This window comes from Tenrec ecaudatus, chromosome 4 (assembly GCF_050624435.1).
Source record: "Tenrec ecaudatus isolate mTenEca1 chromosome 4, mTenEca1.hap1, whole genome shotgun sequence".
Classification (NCBI taxonomy): domain Eukaryota; kingdom Metazoa; phylum Chordata; class Mammalia; order Afrosoricida; family Tenrecidae; genus Tenrec; species Tenrec ecaudatus.
This window is the reverse complement of record NC_134533.1, coordinates 100,849,510-100,869,619: the sequence shown is the minus strand read 5'-3', so window position 1 is coordinate 100,869,619 and position 20,110 is coordinate 100,849,510. Positions and strand designations below refer to the sequence as shown.

Below are 20,110 nucleotides of genomic sequence, written 5' to 3'. Positions count from 1 at the left end.
AACTGTCATGATTTGCACATGCTCGAAACTATACCATCAGTATTCCGAATGCCAACAGGGTCATTTCATGGTTGATATGCTTTAATAGAACTTCCAGGCTAAGAAGAACTAGAAATGAGTACCTGGTTATCAGCTTCTGTGGGCAAAAGGCCAGTGGAAACCTTAAAAGTAGCAACAGCATATTGTTTGATTCAGTATTGGAAGATGAGTCCCGGAGATGGGATGGCACAGGAGAATACCGTGCTCCTCAAAGGAGAGACCACCTTACTGATGTGGCTGGAGTCCAGCTGGTAGGGCCTTCCAAGAAGGTATGTCTTGAAATGAGAAGACACAACTGACAACACTCATTAACAGTCGACTACGGAATGTCTGATTTACGAATCTCAGAAGATTAGAAGTTGTCAAAAATGAAATGGAATGCTTGAAGATAGATATCCTAGACACTAGTGAACTAAAATGGACTAATATTAGCCATTCTGAATCAAACAGTCATATGCCAGGAATGAAAAAGTAAAGAGGAATACATTCACATTCATCAGGTAAAAGAACATTTCAACATCTATTCTGAAGTGCAACACTATGATTGGATGATATTTATATGACTACACTAAAGGTCATATAAATATCAATAGATTAATAGATTATTATTCCAATTCTTATACCGAACACTAATGCCAAAGTTTAGGAAATGAAAGATTTTCACCACTATGAGAAGTTGATATTTGAATTTTATTAAGCAATCAAGATATTGAATTTTATTAAGCAATCAAGATGCATTTAACTACTAATGATTTTAATGTGAAATTTGGAAACAATGATGCCAGAGATTACAAGATAGAGTTTTTCATGGCAAATAACTTACTCATTTCAAATACCATTCTTCAACAACATACATGGCAACTATACACTTCAACCTCAACATATGGAATACATGGTAAACAGCCAACTACATCCATGGGAGGAGGCAATGGAGAAGCTCAAGATCATCAGTTTGAACAAGACAAGAAACCACTGCAAACAGACTGTCAGTTGCTCATATGCACATTCAAGCAGAAGCTGAAGAAAATGAAATCAAGTCCAAGGGAAACCAAAGTGTGACCTTGAGTACATCTTGGATGGAGACCACCGCAAGAATGAAGTGATGCACTGAAGAGTAGGTTAGGGAGGACATCGTGAACAGCATACATGATAAAATCAAAAGGCTACTGAAAAGGCAAGAAAGAAAACAACCAAAAATAAATATCAAAACAAAGTCTGAAACTCACTCTTGAACATGTAGGGTAACCAGGGTGATTGGAAGGAATGATGTTATAAAATACTTAAACAGATGTCCAAAGGCACCTTAAGATGACAAAGTAAAGCCTTCAATTGGAATGTGTAAATACCTAAATAGGTGGAGTTAGAAAACAAAAGAGAAGAACACATTTATTATTTCTTAATCTTAAAAAAAAAGCCCAAATTAGAGTTGACATATTAAAGAAGGGTTTTATGGGGAAACTGGGGAATGGCACAGGAAGCAGGAAGAAAAAGAGAAAGAATACATAGAGTCGCCGAAGCAAAAAGAACTGGTTGGTGTTCAACCATCACAGGAAGTGGTATATAATAAAAAACGGATAATATTGAAGGAAGAGGTAAGCACCATTGAAGATGTTAGTGAAAAACAACGCAACAGAAACCTATGGAATACGAATAGGTATTTGGACAAAGTGGTGCTGTGCTGGAATGCACGGATTCACCTATTACAAAAAGTTTACCAGACAGCTATTTGGCTAACAACTGGCAGGGCTTGTACTTGTGCCAAGTCCAAGGAAAACTAATCCAACGGAATCTGGAAGTTCTCAAGCAATATCATCAACATTACATGTCAGTGAAATGCTGTTGAAGATCATTCAAAATGACTGGAGCAGTGCATGGTTAGGGACTTCCATAAATTCAAGCTGGATTCATGGAGACATGAATATCATCATCGATAGGAGATGGATTTTGACTGAAAGCAAAAAATAGCAACCAGCAGATCATAACAAATTATGGTTAACATTTCAGAAAACGGAAATTTCAGAACACTAATTATACCCATCCCGAACCTGTGCACAGACCAACAGGTAGTCATTACAACAGAACAAGGCAATGGTGTGTTTTAAAATCAGGAAAAATGTGTGTCTGGGTTGTATGCTATTGCCCTACGTATTCATTCCACTCAGTGACCAGGTTCCCTGAGAAGCTGGACTGCCGGAAGAGGAACACGTCAGCTCATTAACAACCGGCAGTAAGCAAGTGACACAATTTGCTTGCTGAAAGCAAAGACGACTTGAAACACTTACGGATGACAGTCAAAGACCGCAGCCTCTAGTGTGTATCACATATCAATAAAAGGAAAGCAAAACCTCTAATGACTGGACCAATAAGCAGCATCATGATCAAGAGAGGCAAGAGCGAACTAGTTGAGGATTTCATTTTAACCTGAATCCATTGTCAATGTCCATGAAAGCAGCAGCCAAGGTATCAAATCTGTTGTAAAATATTTCTTTAAAGATAACACCTTTGTGTTAGGGTTCTCTAGAGAAACGAAATCAGAATGCTAATAATTTTATATATATTTATACAGATATATAGATATGTAATATAAAAATAAACAATCAATTAAATTATAAAGCAGTCAAATGGCTCAGTGCAACTCACACCCATGAGACAGTTGTGAGACACTGGTAGTCCTTCAAGTCTTGAGGGCCACCGGGTAGTCCTCTGTAGAGCAATTCAGGCTATCCAGGCACAGGCAGCAAACAGCAAGGCAGGTCACCAACAGTCAGCCAGATGACAGGGTCCAACAGTCCCCAGCTCAAGAGATGTAAATTCCAATGTCGTGGCGAACTTCAAACTACAGCGACACAGTCTGTGGGTTAGGTATCCCACAGGTAGTGTAGCTTGCAAATGGAGGCAGAGAACAAGCAAGGCAGCCACACACTGGTCTGATAATCAAAGAGCAAGAGACAAGAAAGGCGAGGCTCGCCAAGTCATTTCTCTCCGCCCTTCAATTAATCCCACATGTGTTTATCGGCCATGTTGGCACAATAAACTAACTACCTCAACCTTGAAGACTAAGGTGAACTTGAGCATGCTATGGTATTTTCAGTTGCCTTAGATCCATATGAGGAAGCCTTGGGAGCAGAGTGATTACAATCCACAGTGTCAGCAGTTCGAAAGCACCAGCCATCCCATGGAAGAATGACAATTACAGTCTAGGAAACTCACCAAGGTAGTTCTACCTTGTCCTAGAGCAGCTATCAGTTAACATGGACCTGATAGCAGAGCGTATATGCATGTGAAAGTCAGACAATTAGTAAAGAAGACCACAGGATTGTTGCTTTTGAAAATTCAATGTGCCTGGGACCGCCCGAAGAACAAACAAATAGGCTTTGTGAGAAAGCTCCTTGGAAGTGAGAATGGTGACATTTCTGATATACTTCGGACTGTGATCAGAAGTGCATCCTACCTTGATTCAACACATATTCCCAATACCTAGCTCCTAACCTGACAAGTCTCACAAACTGCCATCGAGTGATTTCTGATTCACAGTAACCCTCTACAGGACCGGTAATCTACTGTTTGTTTCCAAGACTGAAAATCTTATGCAAGCAGACAGCCTCAACTTTCTCCTGAGATGCAGCTTGTAGTTTTGAATTGCTGACCTTGTCGTTGGTAGCACAACATGTAATCCACTACGACACCCGATCTCCTGCCTGGCAAGTAGTTAACACTAAATCATCTGTGGTTGGAGGAATGGGAGGTGGGGAAATTCTGGAGGCTGATACTGAAAACAGTAATTGGGCTTCAGAAATTCAGCCCAAATCTCCTCTTCAATATGACTAATCAACCCAATTTGTGCCAGTATCCCGCTCATGTGGTGATGGAAAAGTTAAATGAGATGGAATTTATTCATTTTTCTTTTTGCAAGTTTCAATCTGTAAATACACATTTTAGCTCATAGGCTGGAGTACTTGAGTGTTATCCAAAATGTTAGAGGTTCAAATCTACCCCTTGGTGCCTTGCCCGAAAATCCTACTCTTTTTTTTCCCTAAAGTTCAACCATTGAACACCTGATGTCACACCATTGTGCTCTGATTCTCGTGGGGTGGCCATCAGTCTGAGTCCGCTTAACCACAGCATTTGTTTTGGACTTATTTTGGCTTTGTTTATCATTTTTAATATTACGCCAGCAAAGACTGAAAGAACCAATCAACATGTCTCCCAAGCTAGACATGTGGAATGTTCTCAAGCTGAGGATGATGACAGGAAATTCCTAGAAACGCTTTGCCATCGGGCTGCTTCTGACTTGTGGTGGCTCAACAGGACGGAGCAGAACTATCCCATAAGGTCTTCAAAGCTTTCCATTTGTACAGGAGCAGCCTGCCTCATCTTTCTCCCATGGTGGATTCAAACTGCCCACTTTGGGGTTAGACTCTTAGCATTTAGTGACTGTTCCATTCAGGCTCCTACCCACTTAGTGTGTGCCACACGGTTTTAGAATAGCTTATCATATTATGATTTATTTAATCTACAAATATCCGTTTGAGATGGATAGAGCATTACTATTTTTATTTCACAGACAAGACAACTGAGGCTCTGAGAGATCAGATCACTGGGAAAGGGCACATGCTGCCATTTTCATCAGGCTGACACTAGGATTTATAATAGGTGCCTCTCACCCTCCCTAGAATCAGCCTATAGTCATCTTCCAAATAGAAAGATAATATACTAGGTACTGTTGCACTGACTTTGAAAAATATGCAATGAATGACCTTCTGAGACTGTTGCTTTCACATGAGTTGCCTGATTAATCCTTAATCTAACCTTGTGGTGTGAAAAGGAAAAAAAAAAAAGTAGAATTCCCATTTAGCAAATCAGGAAGCTCAAGCCAAGAGAGTTTACCTTGCCCAAGGTCATGCACTTAATGTTCCGGGGGAATTTGATTCCAAGCATTCTGTCTCCAAAACCACTTTTAATAAACACTGTATCACACTGATGATCAAATCTCTTCCATCAGTGGAGAATGCAATCCTCATTCAGCAAGGTGAGTAGCCAAGGTGTTTCCCTACCGCCTGCTCTTCATTTAAAGGCATGTGGTTTGCTTCGACTTTGCTTTTACTCAGAGATCCTCTGATGAAAGTCCGTCCAGGGCCATTTATATTCAAGCATCTTTATGATCCCCACTGGGTTTTAGTAATCCCACCAAATCAATTCCTGCTGACCAACCTCAGGGGTCATCATAAAGTAGTTAAAGGATTCTCCGCTATTGAGTTCTCTGATCAGGCAGACATTCTAACTCTTCTTTGAAGAAGAAAGGTAATTTTGTACCCTGCTGAGGGATAGGAGAGAACTAAATTGTATTTGAGTGGAGAATGCTATTATCATTTTAGGGCCTTGATTACCCAAATAAGGAATGACTTCTATTTCTAAGATTGTCTTAGAAGATTGTAGACATTTCTAACAGTCTTTCTAAACGAAATTCACTGAATTTCTTTCTTTTAATTTTTTTCCCCTTTTCACTCAGCTCTCAACGTAGGGACACATCATTCCTTATTTGCTCTCCAGGAACCCTATTGTGTTGGAATCACAATGATATTTTGGCCTTATTTTCTTATGTATGTAGAAAGGAAGGTGTGTGAGCAGGTGTGGTGTGGCTATGTAAAAGACAGCCCCCTCCAAGGTCCCGCAGTGCAGTATAGTGTGCCAAAGATTCCAATCACTGCATCTGCCAGGGAAGCTGCCACTGAACCTTTGGTGGCTTGCAAGGGACCTAAAGAATGAAAGTGCCCAAGAGCAGTGCCTCGTCACTCCTATGTTCCCAACATGTTGACATATAGATTCGGTAACAACAGGATGTCAATCAATGTTGAATGCATGAATAAATTACCTCTGAGGATGGGGAGATGCCATGCTAATCCTTGGTGCTCAAGGTGCTCTGTGACGTATCCTGTGATTTATCCAGCCTCATTTCCCACCCAGGCCTGTGAGCACATAGACATCTTTACAGAGCCAGGACCGGGATGCCCTGCGTATTTGACCTCTCTGTTGCAAGCTTTGGAGGCCATCTTCCTGACTCCTGATAGTCATGTTAAAGTCAACTACAAATCCACTTCTGACTTTTTACCAGTCCACCTAAGTGGACACAATCCATTCTACCTGTATAGTATTTATAATATCTTATAGGGCCTATAATATAGGCCATATATTATTTGTTTATTCATTCTACAAGTGCTTATTGAACTCTCACAGTGAACCATCCAATGTGAAGCACCCTCATAGCAATCCAATGACTATTAGTTTATTTAACTAGTATTTATTAATTGCATAATAGGTATCAGGTCCTAGAAGCTGTGTGATAGAAAAGTGGAGAAAAAAAGTGAGAAAAGTTTCTATTCTCTTACATTCTAAACATGAGACAACAATTAGCAAATAAGATAACTGCTGATGATGTTATTCATAAATAAAAGTTGCTGATGTGGTAGGGGATGGCAAGCCTGGGGACTTAGAATTAATTCATAGAGTAAATTCTTTAATAGCAATATTGTATTCTGTGAATCTATTCATTACCCCAGCAACTAGCCCTGTGCATTGAATATTTGGACCACTCTAAAATTGCCATCTGAGAGTGAATAGAGCTTCATAACCTCCAAGGTTCCAGTTTCCAAACCCCTTGACCTAAGTTGGAAACATGAGGCCTGCCATACAAATTCCAGTTTTGCAGGGAATAGCTCAGCTAATCCTTGGACTTGAGTGTCTTAGTTACCAAGTGCTGCCATAACAGAAATACCACAAGTGGACGCCTTTCAAGAACAGATATTTAGTTTATCACAGTTCAGTTGGTTCGAAATCTGCAGGTGGCTGGAGGGAGGCCCCTCCTCTGCATCTCAGCTTCCAGTGAATGAAAGCAAACCTTGGCATTCCTTGGGGATGTAACTGTTGTCGGGGTCTACTCTTGGAATTTTTAGAATCCAGAAGTGATTAAGTTTAATATCCACTGTATACTGCTATTACCACTTTAACATAACACACAAACCCTATGTCCAAATAGGATAACATATACAGTATCAGGTCCAGGAATTTAACATGTATCTAGCAGGCAGTGGGGAGAACATGGTTCAGTCAGCTCTGAAGAGACACAGTCCAATAGAGAAGAAGCTCACTCAATTGCAAATTACTGCACTCTATAATTTTCTGCAGCCAAAGTTCCCTTTCTGATTACATTTGGCTTAGAGGAAAACAGAGGCTCTGGTGGTAGAGCGGTTTAAGCCTTGGGCTACTAATCAGAAGGCCAGCGATTTGAATCCACCAGCAGTTCCAAGGGAGAGAGATAAGTCTGTCTAGTTCATAATGATTTTACAGTTTCAGAAACTCTTAGGAACAGTTAGTTCTCCTCTGTCTGGTAAGGGTGCCATACCGTGGGCCATTTTATATTTTAGGCAAAGAAAGCAATTAATGTGCATTACTTAAGTATGTGATATAGAAAGTATTCATACTATCCACTGCCCATTGTTATCCAGCCCATTGACTCATAAGGACCCTGTAGGACGGAGCACAACTGTCCCTGTGGGCTTCTGAGCCTGTAAATATGTATGTGAACTGAAGACCTCATCTTCCTCGTTCGGAGTTTCTGATGGACTCAAACTGTTGACCTTGAGGTTAGCAGCCCAGTGTAGAGCCAACTTATTACTCTACCAGCCTGCTTTTAAAACATGTAGAGAATAAGGCAAAGATGTGCCAGTCTAAGATGAATTATTTGCTGGATATGATCAAACGTTCACTAAAGCTGCTGATGAGGTTGTCTAATAAATAGAGTGGCAGGCAAAGCAAAGGATGCTACTGCTCACGAGGCCAGCCAAAGAGAAAAAGGAATTTTGAAAACATGTAAGCATGAGCTAAGCAGATTCACATATCAGGCTCTGTCATTTAAATGGTATCAGAAGTGTCCTCTCAGCCAGGAAGAGAGGCTTAGTGGGCATTTTCTCCGGAGTAATGATGGGGTTCTACGGATTGAGTCACCCATTTGTGCCCAGGGGGTCTTCTTCCCTGGCACGAGCAAATCTCAGTCTGGCCATGGCCTTGACTTTTCTCTCTGAAGACTTTTCCAGCTCCTATCAGAATGGAGCCCATGACCTTATGTGCTTGGCTCTCAGTTCCAACAAGCTGAGCTAATGGGCTTAGACAGCCAGCCCGTTTTGAGATCCAAAACCTGTGACCTGCTTTGTGAACTAGTTGAGCATGGAGTGGGAAGAGGAATTGCAAGGTCAAGAATGTGATAATTTCACCTTTTGTCTGAGGAGTGACTGGCAGAGGTATGAGCACTAGACTCCTGCTCCAAGTTGCTATTAGCTGTGGCTAGTTTCACCTCAGAAGTGCACCTGACAATCCCCTTGCGGTCAGGTCAAGGAAAAAGCTGTTATTTCACTTACAGAGTTCTGTGATAGTAGCATGGCAATGAAATATTTTGCATCCCATGTAGCTTATGGTATCAAATAATAATTTCAAAGGGTAGCAGATCTCACAAACGTACGCTTATTTCTCTGGGAAGAGTGTGAGGATAAAGATGAATGAGACACCCCCCTAGGCAATAGGGGTGTTTATAAAACAGAATTCACAGATTTTTTTTTAATGCTTTGTGACTGAAATGCCTGCCCTTGGTTCTCTTTTAAGATTCCTCCCTTTATTTTAAAAGCCTATCGCTTGCTGAATAATGTTTCATAAATGCATTTTTTCCCGGGTAGTATGCAAGCTGTGCTGACTGCAAGTTTGTCTTTGGGACTTCACATGGTATTTTCTCCCCAAAGTCAGATCTTAGGAGTTTAATTAGCAGTGGGATAATTGGAGTTTATAAAGGTAATGATTTTCGTTAAAGGATTTGGGTGATGTGACCTTAATCTTCCTACTGTTTCTAATTTTTACTTTCTCTAATATTTGTTTCAATAATATAACTAGCTCTGGGCCACATTGAGGATAATCCATTGCTATAATGCCACTCAAGTATAGGGACATTTAACGGTTCTATTGAGTGTGACTTTCAGCTCAGGGTCATCCAGTCACGGTAAAATGGTGGGTTTGTTGAATTTTGAGAAAGAAACCACATTTCCTCCCTCTAGAGCAAAAACAAAGAAAACACAAAACATGAAAGGAGTGCTCAGTACAGACCAGGCATTGTGCTAAGCACAAAGAAATGGAGATATGAATAATTCAGGTCCATTTTTCTTCCTTTTGTTCAAAGTTGTAATTTTCCTAAGCTAGCAGAATAATTTCCTCAGCCATCCATTTTAGTTTGGTTGTGCAAATAGTCTTTAATATTAGTTCAGCAATATCAGAAGCACAATCTTAGGTAATTTTCAGGCTACTGGTGAACTGAACCATATATTCTTTTTGAAAATGCATTTAAGACATTGATGAAAACCTGTACTTAGCCCAAATCAAGGGTGCTTGCTTACCTTATAAAAGCATTCTTTACTTGGTAAATGGAAAGAGAAACGTTTCAGCAGAGAAGCAAGTACACGGAGAACCAGACTCAGGTTCAGATATCTGCAGAGCTCCTTGCCTCCTGGAGAGCAAGTTCCTTTAACCACGATGGCCCTCTGCTTCTGCATCGCTTGGCACTGTCAAACTGGTGAATGAGATTGTGGGTCAAAAGGGTTTCATACGATACTGCCACACAATTTATGTTCTGTACATGGCAGCTCTTACTATGAAATGTGTTCTTCATACTAAACCACTTAAGTCTTTTTCCAAAAACTAGTAAGAAAACAAATGTATAACAGATTTTTCAGCAACACATTGTAAATCAACTTCTCATCATCTTTTTCTGGATGAAAATTAAATGGTCTTTGCCCTGCATGACACACAGAATGAAAGCTGTTCCCTGTGGTGCATTGTGGGATTTGTATTTCTCGTTGCAGCCCTTTGGCAAACATAGGGTTTAATTCACTTTCATTAACCACCCAATCTTTTTTCCAAGGATAATTGTGATGTCTTCAACGCATAGTGCTCAAGCAATGATTGCATCCTTTTATATTTTGGATAAACTCAAACCTACCAAACTCACTGCGTTGAGTCGATTCCCATTCATAGCAACCCGTGGGTTGTCAAGACTGTAACTCTACAGGAGTAGATAGCCTTGTCTCTCTCCCTCGGAGAGAATGGTGATTTTGAACCGTTGACCTTGTGGTGATCAGCCTAATGTGTAGAGCTCCTTTGTCTGTCAGTCTATCTTGACCCATGTCTAACTCATGACCCTTTCTGAGATAAAGGAAGTCTAGCCCTTCTCTTCTATTTTATTACCGATTGGCTGGCTGTTTGCCGCAATCGTTGCTCACCAGACTGGGAACAACCTTTCAAACTGGTTTGATGAAAGCAGACACTGCAAGTAGGAAAACTTTCTTATCTTATATCTTAAGAAAAATGAGCTTCTGGGGTTCCTATATTTGCATTTGAATTGTGGTGCTGGAAAATAATATTGCAAATACCAGGAAATGCTAAAAGGAAATCCAAATTTGTGTCATCCTTCCTGAGAGGCAAGGATGGTGACACTTCGTCTTACATACTTTGGACATATTGTCAGGAGAGACCAGTCCCTGGAGAAGACGTTATGCTCTGTGTAGTAGAGGGGCAGCGGGAGGCCCCCAGAAGATGGATGGACACAGTGGCTGCAATAATAGGGTCAAGCATGGGAACAGGATGGTGCATATTTGTTCTGCATAGGATCCCTGTGGATCGGAGCTGACTTGATAGCACTTAACAACAACACCTTGGCCTTGAAAAACCTATCCATACTATGGATTTGATTCTCACTTATAGGGACCCTCGATAGGGTTTTCCTGACTGTAAATGTTCCAGAGAATGGCTGTTGTCTGTGAACTATGGACCCACAGCCCTTCCAGGGATCCTTAAAATAAGCTAGATGTTTTAAATTAACCATTGTGCTTTGTGCTTTTTGTCTCTCATGATAAGATATTTTATAAGTTATAAACTTAGCTCTGAAATCAATGTGAAGTCATCAGTATCTTACTGATGAGGAATATTTATGACAATAAATTGACAATCATATTTATTTTCATAAAAATACATTTTGAATAACAGAAGACTTGTGTTCAGGAGTTCTTATGATTCTAAGAATAATATAAAATTAAATTTCATAAATAAATCCTTTAACTTTAAAAGACACTCAAATTCTTGCACTCATTATTGTTGTATTAGATGTTCTTGACAATGACATTGGCCTACTGGCAAAGCCTTTGCCATACTATTTGTAGAAGAGCTGTTTGGTGATGAACATGGAAAGTATCCTTGGAAAGGTTTATCTGGATCAGCCGGCTGGTTGTCGAGTTCTGATTTACCCTATTGAGAGAGCTACTGAGGCCCGGCTGATCGTTATTGGCCAGACTGCACGCCGTAGTTCATGTACTGAAGGGTCACATGTCTTTGCTCTAATAGCCCTCCCTACAGTGTGATTCCAGGACACAGGGCTCCCAGTGAAACAGTGTTTGAATTTCACTGAGTGTATGTGGAATGAAGCCGTGTGTCCTGGGCAAACCAAGAATTCACTGACCGAGCACATGTTAGCCGCATACTTGTTGGCTTTTGTTTTATGAATACCAACAGACCCCAGTGTGTCACGTTCACATTTCAAAAGAAATGTCTCTGACATTACTAGCTCAGTAGAGACACCCAGACACAATTAGGAGAGAGACCTTGAATTTATGCCTCTGAGGAGTGAGTATGAAACAGCAGCCAGAAAAAAAAAATAGTTTTCAAAATTAGGATAAATACATTTGAAACAAAAAGTCTTTTAGAACATTCCTAAAGTAAGTCATCGTTGGTAAAATAAAGCCTGGCTCTTGTTGTTGTTGTTGTTGTTGTTGTTGTTGTTGTTGTTGAAAGCTTCCTAACAAGCCCAAGTAATTGCATGTGTTTGATCTTAAGTGAGGGTGGCGTGCAGTTCTCCAGCAGTGCGCGATTTATAGCTCACGTACTCACATATGACATAATCGCTGAGGATGAAAATGAACAAGCCATCTTCTTCTGTGAGATCCAGGAACAGGTGGGACCACTCGTCATCCCAAATGTTGGGAAGAGTGGCCTGGCAACAGCTGTCCCCCAAACTCAAAGACAAGCTTTCCCTGCTTTGCCACTGACTGGGTTATCTGGTGCGAAGGACAGAAATACCATAAGAGGATGGCTTTACTCAACCAATAAATGTTTTCTCATGGTTTGGAAGGCGAGAAGTCCAGACTCAAGGTGCCAACTCTAAGGGAAGGCTTTCTCTCTGTGGCAGCTCTGAAAGGTCTTTGTCACTTCTCACCTGGGCCATCTACTCTAGTGGCTTGGCATCTCTCCTCTCCACCTCTGCTTGTTTAATCTCTTTTATATTTTAAAAGAGATTGACTCAAAATTCACTTTACAGGAGTCATGTATGCCTCATTAACACAAAAGGCCAGCCCCTTCCCAGATGGGATTATAACTACAGGCATAGGAGTTAGAATCTACTATTCATATTTTGGGGAACAGAACTTAAACCATAACAACCATCAAAGGACAGGTAAGGCAGTCATTTGGACATCTCTCTCGGGCATTGAAGGATAGGTCTAGGTTCAGAAAAAGTACAGCCAGAACGTTCCTTACGTGGGAGGAGGGTGGAACTTCATCTTATATTCGTTGGACTTGTCAGGCGAGACCAGTCCCTGGAAGAAGGCCTCATGCTTGTTAAAGTGGAGGGGCAGCAGAAAGAGAGGGAGGCATTCAAGGAGGTAGATGGACACAGTGGCTGCAGCAAAGGGCTCAGGCACAGGAAACACTGTGAGGATGCCACAGGACAAGGCAGTGTTTCATTCTGTTGTACAGTGTCAGTCTGAGTCAAAAGAAACTCAATGGCACCTAACAGAAAACCAACAGGTGTGCCCTGGTGAAGGAAGGAGTGGATTCTACCTTTGTTTTCTTGCAATATACACTGATCCTCAAGGTAATTCATGACAAGGAGATACCCTTTCCAGAAATGAATATTCCCATTTAGATCTTAGTCTTTATATATATATAATTTTATTGGGGGCTCGTACAATTTTTATCACAATCCATACATACATCCCTCGTGTGAAGCACATTTATACATGTGTTGGCATCATTCTCAAAACATTTTCTTTCTACTAGAACCCTTGGTATCAGCTCCTCATATTTTTCCTCTCCCTCCCTCACGAACCCTTGATAATTTATAACTTATTATTGTTTTTCCATGTCTGACACTGTCCGATGTCTCCCTTCACCTACTTTTCTGGTGTCGGTCCGCCAGGGAAGGGGTTATATGTAGGTTATTGTGATCAGTTTCCTTTCTCCCCATCTTCCTCTTTCTCTCCTGGTATTGCTACTCTCATTATTGGCCCTGAGGGGTGTATCTGTCCTGGATTCCCCATGTTCCAGCTCTGATCTGTACCAGTGTACATCCTCTGGTCTAGCCGGATTTGTAAGGTAGAATTGGGGTCATGATTGGGGAAGCGGGAGGGAGGAAGCATTCAAAAACTAGAGGAAAGTTGTATGTTTCATCAGTTAGCTCTTAGTCTTTTATAGGGATAGTCTCTTTGAGAACACTCATCCCTGCGCTCTTTTATCCCCAGCTGTTTGCATAGTGTTTGTGTAAACTTTCCTCTAAGAGAGCCAGACAAATATGTGTCTGACCCTGAGCTAGTGGCTGACTGCATACATTCACGGCTTTTGAAAAACATCAAAGTTTGTGCTGTATTGGCCCTACTTTAAGAGGCGCTAATGGAATGTGATCATTCCAGAGCCCTTGGGTCCCCTTCTTTGAACAAATCTCTCATGGGCAGAAGCATTTCTACAAGACCACTTTTTTCCACCATGAATCTTATAGGTAATCGTATTTAATAGACTCATATGACAAAGTTTTAAGTCTAAATAATCACATACATTCCCAGGTTGTTTTCCTATTGTTCTTTCAGAAAGTTAACCTTTTCTTAGTAAAACTAGAGGCTTGTTATGGCAGTTTTAAAACAAACAGATAAATTTAAAACTAAGAAGATTTTTAAGAGTTCATTATAAGTATGGGGACTGTTTATATTATATACAGTGTTACATTGTTCATGAGTATGCTTACTAGTTTGTCATCATTACTTCAATTCTGGTAGTCTTTACAAACGTAAATGATATTTTATATGTGTGAGATGTATTAATTTTTATTTTCATGATTTCTGATGGAAGCATTCACGAATAGAAATATCACTTCCATATTCATTCTGACTATATAAACATTTTCTCTAATTTCAATTTATGTTATTTTATTTCCACATGCCTCCCTTCTTTTGGGTCCATAATATTTAGATATAAACCAAACTATGCATGTTAATAAATTTAAAAAGTAGAAATTTGAGAGTTTTTAAATTTTCAAAGTTACTTCAAATAAGAAAATTCCAAGAATGGGACTAAGTTTCGCTTCAAGAGCCCAAATAATGAGTTTCATTGCCAAAATAGACTTATAAACTGTTGTAATGTAGGGACAAACTGAGAATGCAAATTGTTAAGTGATATAAACCAATTATTATGAGTAAGGCCTTGCAAATTAAGATGCCTATAATGGCAGAATTGTTTATTATATGACTACTTTGGTGGGTAAGAAAAAGTATATGCCTAGAGATGCATAATGGCTTATTGATTTCTAGTCTTTACTGCAGGAACAGCTTCAGGGTGCTGAGCAGTTAACTTTATTCTCTGAGCTTCAGTTTGCTCATCTCTCATGGGAGAGCAGTGGACCTCTCGATAACCCCAGTAATCAAAGTAAAAATGTAAGATTCCACTTAAGGAACCATAAATGCCTTAACGAAAATTAAGCAAGTTCAATGTAATGTGTGGCTGCAGGACAGTGACTGATTTAAGACAACTCGTCTAGCCATCGTTAGTCTTTGTTACTCCCACCCAATGTTTTCTACCTGATTGGACTGGGTCAGAAAGTGGGGGGAGATGCTGAGAGGATTCAATGCCTTGGCTTTGTGTTATTGTGAGCAGAGTTAATCATGACAGCCACGCGGTTGGGTATAAAATGAGCATGAAGGGAGGATTTCATTATCAGTAAGAAAGAAGAGCCCGGAATGGAGTGTGTCTCTTTGGCCCCCAAATCTTGGTTCATTGAACCTCCTTGATCCAGGAGGCAGCTTGAATACCAGAAGAGTGGCAGGGGAGTAGCAGGAGGACCAGGAGCCAGAGCCAGCGTGGTAGACTTCCCATCCCACAGCACAAATAATGTTTAGTCCTTGGCGGCAGGAGGCTGGCTAGTGCAGTAGAGTGCCTCTGGGCACTCTGTCGGGAGAGCTGAATTTGCTAATCCACAGATCAGGAGCTAACTGCCTTAGGTTGAGGCTTATAGCAGAGTGATGGAACCTTCTGGAATTTACTGGTCACTGTAAAACAGCTGTGGAATGTTGCCTGAGGGGGCATGGTCCAGGCCAATTTGCTGAGGACCAGAGAGAAACCTTCCTGTGGGCATGTTAGAGGAGAAACTTTCCTGCGCATTTCTTACCTGTTAACTTCCCTTTAAAAGCCCTGTAATAATGAGCATCATCCGTGAGGTCTACATGGCCATTGCAATGACTTAGAGAGCTAATCACCAAAGCAGAGGGCGGTGGGAGGGATGGTTTGTGCAAAAACAGGGTAAAAAGGGATGAGGATGGAGGCATGCCTGACCTCAGTCTCATGGGCTTTGGCCTTGGGCAGCTGATACTGGTGATTTTCTTTCCCTTTTGTGAAGTTAGAGGATGTGAGATGGCACCCCCACATCATCCTGCCATTTCCACGATGACCACGGCTGTGGATATTTTTTAATTAGTGCTGAAGGAACATTCTCAAAAGAAAATGATGCACAAACTTAACTGATGAGGAGTCTCCGGAACATCTGAGGAGAGTGCATCCCTGCAGAGGAAACAACACAGAGTGCCTTGAGGAAGAAAAAGCTCTACAGTGTTATCTAAAGACTATGGAAGGCTGGTGTCGCAGGAGTGTGATCAGTAGGAAATATGATACGTCAATTCAAAGAGGAACCCTGGAAGAAGATGTCATAGACCAAGGCAAGCTGCGTCCAGATCTTAGAGGGCCAGATTCTAAATGTGGAGAGTTATAAGCAGAGGATAAAAATGATTTGCTTTCATGTTACACTTAGTGTTTGACTGCCAGGTGGATCTTAGGGCTGTGCTAGGTTGGGTTCTCTAGATAAACACAACTAATTACACTTCGTGTGCTATCTATACAAAGAGATTTATACCAAGGAACGGCTTACAATTGTGTTGAAATAGGTAAATCTAATCTGATTCAAATGAGGCTTTTCCTAACTGTTGGAAGCTGATAAACAGCAAGTAGGATGATGAAGCAGAGACAGCAGGGGACTCAAGCTGGTGGATGAAGAGGTCGGAAATCAGCCAAATGAATCCATCATCAGTAGTCCATCGATGGCTCCTGAGATTGGCAGGGGATGCAACAGGAGATAGGGAGCCAGACACAAGATCCAACTTCAGCAGGAGGTGAATAGACAAAGAGAGTATCCTCTTTCTTTTATTTTAAAAAAATAGCGTATGACATCAATGAGGTGTCATCAGGTTATGACACAATTGATAAGTTGAGCTCCTCCCCTCCCCTTACCCAGGAGTGTCTAGTTAACATAATCTCTAACCATCAAAAGATAAATGTGGAAGCATGGCTAAAGTTAACAGACAGGTGTGAGGAGACTGACTGGAATCTTGGATTGGGGAGGTGATGGTGGACAACTTATGAACTGATCATATTCTAGATATTTCTCTTTAGAAGATAACACCTTTTTCTAAACCGTTTTCTTGGCATATCCTTCACACGTCATACAATTTAATAGTTCAATCATATTAAGAAGATGCGTGAAGTCATCATGACAATCTGTTTGAGAACATTTTGTCTGGTACTCAGTGTTCTCAGGTCCCTGTTTCCCCATTCTCCCTGCCAGGCCCCTAGGCAATGATCAGTGCAGTTACTCTCTCCATACATCTGCCTATTCTGGATTTGATGTACACAAAACCATATGAAATGCAGGCACCAGCAACAGTGACTACACAAAACAGGAAAAGCTCAATCAAAAGGAAAGCAGCAAATATTAAAACTGAAAAAGAAAGGAAGAAACTTTAGAATGGGCCAAAAGGGAGAGAAAATCATTAAGTATTACATTGTAAGCTAACTGCATCTTCTATAAAAAACTTCCCAATGTTATCTTCCTGATAACAAACCTATTCACATCCTTGGACAATGGTCAAAGGGATTCACCAGAGACTTAATCCGTGTGGGGACCCTGTAAAGGGATTTGGGGCTTCTACTGTCATCTGCAAAATAGGTGTTCACAATTTAATTTTGACACCATTCCCACCTTCAGATTCTGATTTTATGATTGATAATTCTTGGACACACAACCTAGTGTGCTTGTTCCATGTAGACTTAGTTTAGCCTCACTTAAGTAACTGCCTGTTTTAAAACAAGTCTTTAAAACCCAGACACTATTATTTCTGATAGCTGGGCACTATCTAGTTTCTTCATGACTCCACATCCATATTTTCAGTAATCTCTCTTTATGAGACTGAGAACTGAACAGGGGCATATTATATTAAATAATTGTTCATAGATTGGGGCTAGAAGTAAGTGCAAGCCCCAAAGCCATAGAAGATAAAATCTTTATGTTCCTTCCCATATTGATCTTTTCCTTCTAGATCAAAAATTTTGAAACTCCCATGTCTTTTCTCTATAAAAGACATTGTTCACTTTTTAAAAATCCAAAACCAAACTCTCTGCAATCAAGTCAATTCCCACTCATAGCAACACCACAGGGAACTGTAGAACTTGCCCTGTGGATTTCTGAACCTGTAGGTCTGTATTGGAGGAGAAAGTCTCTTCTTTCTTTTGTGGAGTGGCTGGTGGTTTCAAACTGCTGACCATGTGATTAGCAGGCCAACACATAACCCACTCTATCATCATGGCTCCTCCTCTTTTATAAATTCATGTTAAATACATCTGTGTTCAACCATGTTGACTGGAGAAGAAAGAGCTTTATAGATAAGGAAAACATTCCAGCCCAGTCCAACTTAAGTCCATAAGTCCAATACTAGTCCATAAATCCCTCTTCAGACTCATGCAGCCACAAGCAATGATGTAGACTGCAGGAAGATCACAGGCCAGTGGGTGCAAATCTTGTGGATCCAGTGGTAGTGGGGGATGCGTCTCCAGGGACATGGCTGTGACCAGGGTCTGCCAGCAGGAAGGCGAAGGCAGTGAGGTGGGGAGGAGGGGTTCCTAGAGCCCTCCTATGAGAAGGCCACACCCACAAGGAGGCATCATCAGGCTGTGTGACCTGATTGACAGGCTAACCTCCACCCCTACAATTTTATATAGCTTCAAGTTGACATGAAAGTACTGTATAAGTCAACCTGAATATCAACTGAGGCACCTAATTTTACCACAAAAACTGCATTAAAAATGTGCTGGAAAAACTCAACTTATACATGAGTATATATGTTATGTAACCAGCACAGTATAAACAATGGCAAACTTTTGAAGATAAAAATAATTGTTTTAATTCTGATATCCATGACACTAAAAATAGATGAATTTATATTTCATCTGGATTTAATAAAATTCTCTGTCATTTCTGTGCAAAGTTCTTAGTAGAGCAGGTGTCTAGTGTTGCACACAATAGCTTCGTACTCAAAGTAGCTTAACTAACTATGTTCCATGTGTCAGTATTAAGCAAAGGAAGCAAAGAACTCGCACAAAATAGATGTATGTCAAATCCAAATCAGGAAGAATAACATCCATGAATACCTTCTCAGAACTCTCCATCAGTTCCTTGCTTTAGGGCTTCCCTGTTTCCTTTGCCTTCCCTTTCAGACACTGTTCCATCTTCCTCCAGGCACATCATTGCCCAAGCCAACTAGACTGATGTGAAAGATGGCCGAACATTTTGAACTTATGAATGCGCTCCGATGACCCCAGCTTCACCAGTAGATAGCTGGATAGCCCAAAGCACACAATTTAATCTTTAAAAATTGGTTTTCTTATCTTTGAAATGAGACTGGACTAGATAATCCTAAACTTCTTTCTAACTCTAAAAGTAAAAATTATATACCTCCTTAGATTTTCATGCTTGGTCAGCATAACACATAGTTTGTCTTAACTGCCAATTTCTGCTGATGATTCTCACATCTGCGTCTAAGTTCAAGTCCCTCTCAAGGGGTGCAGCCCCAGAAAGCAAACGGCCTCTGGAATATCTCTATGTAGATAGTCCATAGGCTTCTCAAAGGTACAGTGCACAAAGTGTAACTTTCCCTGGGAACTTGCTTCTTTCTGTGTATAATTTACTTGCATTGCCTCTGTTTTCCTTTGAATCTTCTACTCTCAATTCCAGTGGCATCCACTTACCTTTCTCAACTCAGCTCAAGAGTCATTTCCTTGGTGTGAGATTTTTCCTGGCTGGCTGACTTATTTTCCAGGTAGAATTGTCCTTTGCCTTTCAAACAATCATGATCAGACTGGCATCAGAACATGCATCATTCATGGATTTTAAAAAAGAAACAATCAGTGATCTGAGGATTTCTGATGCCATAACTCACTAGGCATATGTCCTCTTCTCAATAATTACAGAAAGGCAACAAATTCTTCTGTTTTCTATCTATCTCATCCGGTTACCAGTTTATCAATCCTAATCTTTACTTGTTGTACACATCCCGGTGCTCTGGAAAGTCTTGTCTTTTTTAATCTCTATCTGCTTTGCGGAGCGCAGGGGCCGCCCTTCCTGTGTCTTTTCTGCCCTTCCCTATGTTTGAAATGATCGTGATACCGAGTTAGTTTTCAGTAAGTCATGTTCATTCTTTGAATCCCACGTTGGCTAGTTCTTCTTATTTTGGCAAACAACTGAAGTTTTCTTCAGTACAGATATTCATATAGAAACGAGTTTCATCAGGAGCAATTAGCAATTTTACTTCCAACTCCTGAAAATGTTAATGAAATGTAGACCCGATCCTTAGCCCTCTCTCAGTAGATATCCTTGAGTAAATCAGCTGTCAGACTAAGGGGC

General features: G+C 40.7%; 1 protein-coding gene across 2 annotated transcripts in view; it reads left to right on the top strand.

Annotated features, from left to right (window-relative positions):
• The window catches only part of PDGFD (platelet derived growth factor D), a 284,897-nt gene that overhangs the window by 219,253 nt on the left and 45,534 nt on the right, over positions 1-20,110 (top strand). The window lies entirely within an intron of this gene.